General features: G+C 52.2%; 1 long non-coding RNA gene across 1 annotated transcript; it reads left to right on the forward strand.

Moving 5' to 3' along the window:
- The first annotated feature begins 917 nt into the window (after window positions 1-917).
- On the forward strand, window positions 918-3,464 carry LOC103597387. The gene is made up of 5 exons (XR_551106.1): window positions 918-1,006; window positions 1,164-1,277; window positions 2,010-2,081; window positions 2,712-2,814; window positions 3,149-3,464. It is a non-coding gene; the product is annotated as an uncharacterized LOC103597387 (long non-coding RNA).
- Window positions 3,465-10,281: the final 6,817 nt, after the last annotated feature.

Consider the following 10,281-nt stretch of genomic DNA (forward strand, 5'->3'; position numbering starts at 1 on the left):
CTAACTTTGTTGACTCACCTTCTTCCCCAAAAGAACAAGGGTCTGAGGTTGTGCCTGATGCCCCTGTAAGGGCCTTCAGGTCGCACCTTGACCCTTTTCAACTTGACAGATGCTTTAGGAACCCAGCAGACAGCCCCAGGGAGGACCTGGCTCCCCAGAGCTCAGCAGTCCGGGGTAGGAGCTGCAGGCTGGATCAGTGGAAACTGGGGCCGGGAACAGCTTCCCAGAGGACTCAAGAGGTGAATAAAGCCATGAAAGACGAGCATATCTGGGGAGGCAGAAAGGAGGGAGAGTTTTCCAGGCAGTGGGAATGATTGGGCACATCTTCAAAGTGGGAAAGAGAGGCATTGGGCCAAAGCTGGCCGAGACCTTCAGGCCCCAAGCACTGACAAGACCACGGTGCTCGGTCCCACCCCATGTAACTCCAAATAAAGTTTATTTTCCATAGTGACACTAAGCTTCCTCTCATGTCGAAGTTAAAATAGGCTCTTTGTAGTTTCTGGATTGCAAAATTGTGGGTAAGTGCACAGAAGCAGAACTCGGCTTGTCTTTTGGTGCCATGCTGTGTGAGTGCCTGAGGCATGGGCTTGCCTCTGTGTCCTCACCTGGAAAGCAGGGAGAATGCCACCCAGCTCCTGCAGTTGGCAGTAGTGAAGGCACCAAGAGATAGGGATGAGGCATCTGGTGCAGAAGTGGGACCAGCCCCAGAGGCGTGCTCGTCCTGTCTCCTCCCTTGTTCTGTGCTGGAGGTCAGATCCTGGCTCACAGGAACTGCTCATCAAATATCTGTCAGATGAAAGAATTGATAAATGAATACATCGGTGGCTCAGGTAACGTTGATTCCTTCCCTATGCAAGTCCTTGTCCAACTATCTTCTTTTACAGATGGGGAAACTAAGACCCAGAGAGGCGGAGGGCATGTTTAAGGCCATGCAGCAAGTGAGGGCCTGAGCCGAATCCTGAACTGAGCCTCTGCTACCATTAGCCATGGGACTGACAGTGAAGGGGTGTGTCAGGGAGGGGTTGGGCCCTGCCCTGGGTACATGCATGTGTGTGTGTCTCTTCTTCCCAGTGCTGCTTCCTCTTGCTGAAAGGCCTGTAGTGGGTGGGTGGCCTGCCTGGCCGCCTGCACACCTCATCCTATTTACTGGGTTTTCTGTACAGCCCGAACTGCAACTGTAGGGAGGTGTGATCTTGTGGACCACAGCCCTGTCTGCAATGAAATCGTGATTTCTAAGAGAGCCCAAGCTGAGGATGGAGAGCAGAAAATTCCAAGAGGTGGGAGTCAGGAGGGGTGCTATATACCCTTCCCACCCCAGGGCTGGGAAGGGTGCTTTCCTTCCACCTCCTGTGGAACTCTCCCAGGCCAGGTGACCCCATCCTGGTCGTGAGCATGTTTCCCAAAGGGTGTCATCGGTCAGCTGTCTACTTCCTACCAGAACTGCTCCAAGCGTGGCCTGCAGAGCAGCAGCATCAGCTGCGACTGGGAGCTGGTTAGGAAGGCAGAATCTCAGGCCCCACCCCGGACCCAACCCGCCAAGCCCTCTTCATTCAGTAGAGCTGGAATTAAAAGGGGGCGGGTGTTTCCTGGCAGGACTTAGAAACTCATTTAAACTGAGTGTTCGTTGTCTTTCCATCCATCCATCCACCCACCCATGCATCTACTTGTTTTTCATTCAGTAGATCCGTACACATTCAGGTGCACCTAGAAGTTGAAACAGAAAAGTTAGGGACCCCCCGGTCCCTCTCGCTTGCCACGAGGCACCGCTGTGTGGCCGAGGAGATGGCCTTCTGCCTCCTTGATTCTCCAGACATACCAGTGGTTCTTCAGGCCAGTCACTTGCCTGAATCTGAGCAAATCTGTGGTCTCTAAGCCTAAGGAAGCCGCCTAATGTGGTGTGTGGAGAGGCGGGCACAGCATGTGCTTGGCATGTACTGTGTGCCAGGCGTTTTCACACGTGTGGCCTTCCACTTTCCCTTTAGACTAGGTGGCATCATTCTATTTTACAGGTGAAGAAACTGAGGCTCGAAGAGACCAAGGCTGCAGAGCTTCAAGAGGACAGAGCCGAAGTTCGAACCAAAGTCAGTTCTTCCTGACGCAGAGGCTGTGCCCTTTCTTCTGTTCCATGTTGTCTTGTTCTTGGTGGACCTGGGGATCCAAAGCTAGGAGTTAAAGGCAGGCTGATTTGGGAAGTGCTTCTAGTTACCTGTGCTGTCTAGAGATGAGCAGGCTACTTATGAGGAGGTGAGCTCCCCGTCACTGGAGCTGTGCGAGCAGAGACTGGGAATCTGGCCATGATGGTGGTCCTGTGCAAGTGTGATGGGGCAGCCCTGAGACCAGGTGACCTTTGAAGGCTTCTGCTTTTGGAGGTGGGCCTGCTCCCAGGTCAGTGCCCCGATAGATAGAGGCTCTGCAGCCAGCTGCTTATTATCTGTGGATCCTCTGAGGAGATCCTGCCAGCTCCCAAACAGGAAACATGTCCAGAAAGCTGTAATTAGAGCCAGGAGCCACAGGCCCGAGAGGTGCCTGCCACAGCTTCAAGTGCAGACACGCCACCCTGGCAAAGTCTCTGGGAGATACCCAGTGAGTCAGGTCCTCAGATCCTCTCCCTGCATGTGGCACCCCTGCCCCACCACGTTCCCCCTGGAAGGAAACCAGCGTCCCCTGGGTGTCTGGCTTTCACATATGTCCTTTCTTCTGTTCCTCCTCAGAACTCTGGAAGGGAAGAAATATCCACTGCTGTGGCTCCCGGATGTCACCCGACTCATTCAAGGTCATCCTACTGTGGTGGAGACAGATTTACGCCCTTGTCTTGTGAGTGCCTGGTCCAATCTCTTCACCATGCTAGGGGAGGATGTCACAGTCAAAGGAGAGGCACAAGTGGACAGTGGCAAAGGGAGAGGAAGTCTAGGTGGGCCAGGGTGGGTCATGCGCCTACCCTGACTGACTGTACCTTCATTCAGCTGTTTTGAATCTGCCATAGAGGGATGGGTCCCTGCAGTGTTCCTATGCCCAGCTGTTGGGCAACCCATGGCAATTGGGGTTTTAGAACATGGCCACAAATTCTTGACACTTCTCCCTCTGAGAGCTGGGGTTTATGTCTCCTTCCCTTGAATCTGGGCAGATTTATGACTTCTTCACCCCACAGAGTGTGGCAGAAGAGACCCTAAGCCAGCAAAGACCACGCAACCTCCATATTGTTCCCTGGCACCCTTGCTGTTGGAGCCCTGAGCCACCATGTAAGAGGCAGGAAGAATCGCTCTCCTGAGGCTGCCATGTTGTGAGGAAGCCCAAGCCACATGGAGAGGTCAACAGTTCCAGCTGAGCTCAGCCATCCAGCCTCTCCAACTGTTTGAGTTTTCCTAACTGAGGCCCCAGACGTCATGGAGCAGAGACAAATCATCCCTGCCGTTCTCTGTCTGAACTCCTGACCCACAGAATCCAGGAGCATAATAAAATTGTTTTGTACCACTATGTGTTCGGGTGACTGGTTATGCAGTAGTAAAGAACCAAGACAGCTCTGCCAGCTGGGAAGTGCCATGCAGTCATCTCCCAGGTGCCGCAGGCCATCTCCCCCACCCCCCGACCTGCCCCTGGGAAGCTGGCCAGGCTCATTGACCCAGGCCAAACCATTGCTCAAAGGGGAGGGCAGAAGACTGGGGGGGCTCTGCATCTCCTGGGGGTTAGAGCTGCTCAGCTTCCTCTGCCCACACCCTTCCCAAAGATGAGCTCCCCAAATTTGGGGTCTGCCTTAGGCCCTCTTGTGTGTGATTAAAAGTCCTGGTTCCTGCTCCACCACTTCTTAGCTGTGAGATCTTGGGCAAGTTACTGAACTCAGTTTCTTTACTCTGTAAGACGGGGGTGATAATTACCTACCTCAGCATTATTGATCCAGCAGTGCCTGGTACACAGTAAGTGCTCTGATCAGTGTGGCCCATTATTATTATCCCTGAAGTCATCCTCTTTCTGGGCCCTTCCTCAGCCTCCCATAGTGCCTTGGGCTCCCCGTAGGGACCCTGGTTACATTGTAACTGCCTGTTTCTTATATGTCTCCCCTCCAAAACCTTAAGCTCCAGGACAGCAAGGCCCACATCTGTCTTGCTTGCCTCTGCTTCTCCAATGCCCCATACAGTGCTGGCACTAATTAGGTGCTTACTCAGCAAATACGGGTTGCACAAATGAACTTTTGATAAATAAACAAATAGCAAGAAGAACAATTATGCTCCATGTTTAAAATATCCCAGCCTCATCTGCCTGTGCCTTAAGCCAGGCCAGGAGAGGATGACTTCCATTCTGGTCGCTACGGGACCACTTTTGCTGAATTGTCTGTTGGCATGGTGTCATTCCCAAAAACCATCTCCATGAGACTTGTCTTTGTGTCTATTCTGAGAATGTCATAAGGAGGAACTGCCAGGAAAACTGCCTGCTTTAAAACCATAGACAGTTATGATTTTCTTACACATTGGGCTTTATTTGCTCGGTTAATGTCATGAACATTGTGCAGCTGACCAGGTTTCCTCTTTTACATTTGCTGCCAGGAAGCTCAGGTCTAAAATTTTGAGCCTTTGAAACAATGTTTAGTAGATTGTATTCTTTACTTTTGAATGAGCCAGATTTCTGGCTCATTTAATGTTCCTTCCTCTATTTTGCTTCTTACATTTTTATTAATTTCTAATTTATGTTTTGTTGTGGTACATTACGTATCCTTATAAATCCCCAGATTTGTGTGTGCTTTAAGTCACTTCTTTCTTCTGAACAAGGTAAGACATCACTAAGTCTGTGTATGCACAGAGTGCTTCGAAGCTTGCAGGATTCTCAGGCTGGCCCAGGACCTGGCTTGCAAGCTAAAGAGTGCTGGTGCCGGTTCTGCTCACAGCCACCCAGACCCCTGGCAGCCTGTGGCCTTCATGCACTGAGTGGCTGTCTCCTGGCAAGAATGGGTCTAGCTCACGGCCTTCTCCTGAGCTGCTGGCCTTGCCAGCCTGCTGCTGGCTTCTTGACCAGCCTGGCCTCGGTGGTTACTGACCCCCTGCCTCGTCTCCCGTCGGTGTTGATGCTTAGTCCTGCTCCTGAGAAACTGGCCTGGCTCCCTTCTCAGCTAAGATTTGACCTTGTCCCTTGGATGCGGTCAGATTCCAGTTGCCATGGACAACCACACCACAAAGGGCCATCCAGGCTGGCCTAGGCCAGGGCAGCTGACCTCCAGGCCCTGAGGACAGTCCCTGAGCAGCTTGAGGCAGGAGCAGGAGGTGGGAGTTAATAATAAAGCAGGTACAGGGCTGGAGATGGACATTTACCCCCAGAGGTAGTGACAGTGGGTAGGATGAGCCCCACTTGACAAATGGGGGGCCTGAGGTTTGGAGAGACATTACTTGCCCCAGGTCACACAGGAAGTCAAAGGATGAGAGCGTTTTTGCCTTCCAGCCTTCTAACACACCTCCTCCTATCCCAGAGGTAGGGCCTGACTCTCTACCAGACATTGAGGTAGGGGAGTTTTCAGTCACTTCCTGGCAAGGAGGTCCCTCTGAAGGCCACAGTCCATTGGGAACTCCATAGCCAGCGAAAGTTACCAATTGCCAAGAGGGTGCATGGGCTGCCAGGTTCCCTCCTTTTCCTTCACAAAGCATGGTTTGAGAAGGAGATTCAGGGCACATGCTCTATCTGCCTGCTGCATGCAGAAATGGGGGGAGGGCAAGTAGGACAGGTGTTGGGGGGTGGAGCAGTGAGGGCGCTGCCTCAGGTAGGGTTCTTTTTGGTCTCTGCCAGGATTCAGAGCTGGGTCCTCTGATCAAGCAAGTCCCTCTATTCTTCCTGTTGAGGCATGGGCCACCTTGGAAGTGGTGATAGCAGAGGACTTGAAAGACCATCCTCCCTCCCCAGTCTGGGCATCAAGATAGCTAGTGTCAGCCCCTCCCTCTCTGAGTGACCTCAAGCATGTTCCCTGACTCTGAGGGCCTGAATTTTGTCATCCGTTAAATGGGACCGTTCTTTTTGGTCTCTGCCAGGATTCAGAGCTGGGTCCTCTGATCAAGCAAGTCCCTCTATTCTTCCTGTTGAGGCGTGGGCCACCTTGGAAGTGGTGGTAGCAGAGGACTTGAAAGACCATCCTCCCTCCTCAGTCTGGGCATCAAGACAGCTAGTGTCAGCCCCTCGCTCTCTGCGTGACCTCAAGCATGTTCCCTGACTCTGAGGGCCTGAATTTTGTCATCCGTTAAATGGGACCCCAAGTTCTTGCCCACCTGCCTCTCAGTGGTGTTGGGATAACTGGAACCTATTTATTCTAAAATGTTTCCTTCCCCATCTCTCATCTGAAATGCTGTGCAGAAATGATTCCCCTGGGGAGCTCTGTGTACCTCCTCACCGCTGACTCTCGTTGCTGAAAGCAACAAAACCTCTCCAAGAAACAAAAGACATCAGTGCATCAGAACTCGCAGAGTGGATGGCGATGTTTGAATTGGAAATCACCGAGGTGGTTTGGTTTCCATTCTGTATCAGAGTTCTATTCATGCTGCGAGAATTGGTTAAGGTTTTGTGCAGTTTCACAAACACTGATTGCGTGCCTGCTCCTTGCTCAGCCCGAGCTGTATTGGAGCTGGAGAGGTGACAGCCCTTATGTGCAGAAAGCGCTGACCTCCGAGTCAGCCAGACCTGGCTCCGGGTCCCGGCTCTCGTCCACACTACCTCCATGACCTTAAGCAAGTCGCCTCCCCTCTCTGAGCTTCAGCTGTCACATGTGTGATGTGGGACTCACGAGAGCACCTTCCTAACAGATTAAATGAGAAAAGACAAAATTTTTTTATTAACAGTGACTGAAATACTAAGTGTGGTTATTGTTTTATTAGGAACATTAGGAAGACACGGGCTCTGCTCCCAGGACAGTCCAGTTCAGTAACCGATTAGTTATGATACTGGGAGTTTAGGGCTGGGGGGCCACGTGCATAAGATGCTGTGGGCACGCAGGGAGGCAAGGAGACTTCTTGGAGCTGGTGACGACTTCCCAGCACATAGCAGGCAGTCCTGCCCAGGACTACTAAAAGAAGGCCCACGTGGGATTTAGACAAGTCCCTTCTAGATTTCTGGGAAGACAAATCCTGTATATGCTAGCTCTCTTACTTGATACTGCCCTCAAATTCTCCTGATGGCATTTTCAGGAAAGTGACAACCACACCTGTATCTTTGGACACAGGGAAGTCTGTATCTTTGTTCAGGTAAGGCGGAGGGCTGTACCAGTGGGTGGTTTGTTGATTCTTCAGAGGCTCCATGATGGAGGTGGTATCGGATGCATGGTGGGGAGGGAATTCTGGACAAGAGAAGGGCAAGGGAGGGCAGGAGCCTGGTGTGCATAGGGCAGAGTGAGAGCGTCAGCCCCACCCCATCCCCCACCTGCTGTCCTCTGCCAGGCCCAGTGTGCAGAGCTGCCTCAGCCAAAGAGTTTGTGTTGGAGTGCCTGGGGGCTGGGGAGGTTGCGCAGGCTCAGAAAGTCAGGGAGTGACTTGGAAAGAGGGGTGTGCTGGTTCCTGGCAGCTTGGGCCAGGCTGGGTCGGTGGAGGGATGAGGGACACAGGCAGAGATGCAAAAGGCTATTTAGGCAGCCAGGGCACTAGTGCAGGGTAGGGGACTGGATTCTGCCAGGATGGATGGACTCCATCAGGTCCTGGGTCCTAATACCCTCATCCCCTATGTTCCCTATATGTGCTGGGTTTTCTCCATTCTCCCCTCACACTCGTTCTTGAGCCTTCTCCACCCTACTCTGGGAGAGTGACCCCTGTGGATTGAAGCAAACAATTTACTGTTCCCTGGATTCCAGTGAGTCCAGTCAGTGCGGTTTGGTGTGGTTACTATCTCTGCATAAGTAACTACACTGTGGCCTAAAACATTGTGCTTACTGATTCTGTGGGTAGGAAATTTAGAAAGTGCATATCAGGGATGCTTGTCTTTGCTCCACAGTGACAGAGACCTCAGGTGAGAAGACTCAAAGCCTGGGGGACAAATGCTCTGTAGGCTCACTCACTCACATGCGTGGCAGCTGATGCTGCCTCTGGTGGGGACCTCTGTTGCAGTAGTACACTGGACTCTCCATGTGGCTGCTTGGGCTTCCTCACAGCATGGTGGCTGCCTTCAAAGAGGGACCATCCCAAAGAGAAGCAGGTGGAAGATGCATCACTTTTTATGACCTAAGCTCAGAAGTCACAGAGAGTCACTTCTGCAGTAACTGTAGCTGTGCCCAGATTCGCGGAGTGTTAAAGTCTCACTGGAGGAAGAGCATGTGGGATGGGAGACAGTGAAGCAGCCGTGTGGGAATGTCGTCTGCCCCTGGGTGAACTGGCTGGAGATCGTTTTCCTTCATTTACTTACTCTCTCACTGGTCCAATCCACAAACACTCCGTGTGTCAGTAATGACTGTGTTCCTCTACCCGAGGCCACGGTTCCTGCTGTTTGCTGTCTTCTTCACGGCAGCTCTGCTCCACGGGGTATTGGGAACCATCTCTTCCCCATCCATTTCTAGCCCCAGGAATGGTAGCAGCTCCCACTGCTGCAAACCCTGGCGTGCTTCACCAGCCCTTTCTGGTGTCTTTTAACCCTGCCCATACTTTTTAAGAAGTCCCTTCATTAAACTCTCTTCAGTAACCCCTCTCAAGTGATCATTTCCTGCCAGAACTATCACGATACACCATATGACCTAGAAGGAACCAAGATTCAGACTTCCCAAGGCCCCACAGCAAATGCCTGGAGGAGGCAGGATTTGAACTCAGATCTCCTGGTTGCATGTTGTGTGCCGTCTTCGAGGGCGCCACTCATGATGTGCAGTCAGGAGCAAGTTACCAGCCCAGCAGAGCCCAACTGAGTTCTGGAGCTGGTTCCCCTGGAGCCCTTGGGCACCCCATCTTTGCATGTTGGGCTAATTCCTGGCCAGGTGTGACTTTGTGTGTGGGATCTGCAGGCTGGGGCGCTCCCTGGGACCCCCCAGGCCTCTAGCCCTGTTGGGGTCCACTAGTAGCTCAGTAATGGATGTAGAGTGGGGTGAGCAATTTGTCCTCCCAGATGTTTACACAATCTTGAGTCACCAGATTTAAGAACACTATTGCTTCACAGCTGGGCACTTAGGCCAGAGAGGTGAAGGGACCAGCCCACGGCCACACAACACATGAGACAGAATTCCCTGTCTAGCATGCACTCTGCACACCTCCGCTAGCCTCCTAGAGATGTTAAAGGACTTTCATTTCCCCTTGCCAAGGAGTAACAGTGGTGATGATGATGATGACAGCGTGGTCCTCTGAGCATTCACCATGTGCTAGGTGCTTGGCGTACATGGTCTCACTTAATCCTTCTAAGAGTGCACAACATTTCAGGGGGTCCTTCCTCTCAGCACTGTGCCAGTGCAGGGGACCCGGTGGGTGAGGGCCTCTGTAATGTTCGTGCCTGGGGCTTCGCTCCCTCACCCTCGTCCTGGACCTGCCCGCACATCCCAGCGATGTCAGTCATATGTCAGATGATGACAGCAGGCCTCAGAGGTAAAGCGACTTGCTCTGGGTCTCACAATTAGTAAGAGGCAGAGCTGGGGCTTTGACCAGGTTTCCTTTGACTCTAAAGCTCATGTGCTTATTATGTCTCTTCCAGCCAGCAATAAATGGAGACTCAAGCAGATCAGGTGACTTGCCTCAGGTCACAGCAATGGGGGGGTAGCCTAGGGTACAGACATGTGGGAAATGTTTGTTGATCGAATCAATGAGAGAGTGACTCCTGAGGGCAGGAAGCGAACCAGTAAGGAGACCGGCGACCGAAGGCCCCAAGTGAGTAGAGCCTTTCACCTGGATTGCCTCCTGTTTACTTATTCTAGGGAAAAAAAAAATACTAATAGAACATCTGACAGCAAAGCAAGGCTGTGCGATAATTCTATTCCCAGATCAAATCACAGCGCAGGGGATGCGTTATCATCAACGTGATTACCTTGGGGGGAACAGAGGCAGGGAGTTTTATTAAATGAGACAATCTTGCTAAAAGGAAGCCTTACATTAGACTTTGGGCCTTAAATAATATTAGTGTCAAGGGCTGACAAACATTCTGCACACAGTGTCTGAGAGCATGCCGCCTCGCAGCGGGCGGCTTCGGTGGGGACCGCCAGCGTTGGAGTGATCGGTGGCTGTGGGCAGAGCAGCTCTCCAGCCCAGTGACCACACACATCTGAGCTGTGGCTCTTTGGCTGCTAAACAAAGTGGTTCAGGTCTTGCTTTTTTCTCAGGCTAGCAGGTGCCTCCTTCCTGGTGACGCTGGGGCCAGGGA

Source organism: Galeopterus variegatus, unplaced genomic scaffold (assembly GCF_000696425.1).
Source record: "Galeopterus variegatus unplaced genomic scaffold, G_variegatus-3.0.2 Scaffold2298, whole genome shotgun sequence".
Taxonomy (NCBI): Eukaryota; Metazoa; Chordata; class Mammalia; order Dermoptera; family Cynocephalidae; genus Galeopterus; species Galeopterus variegatus.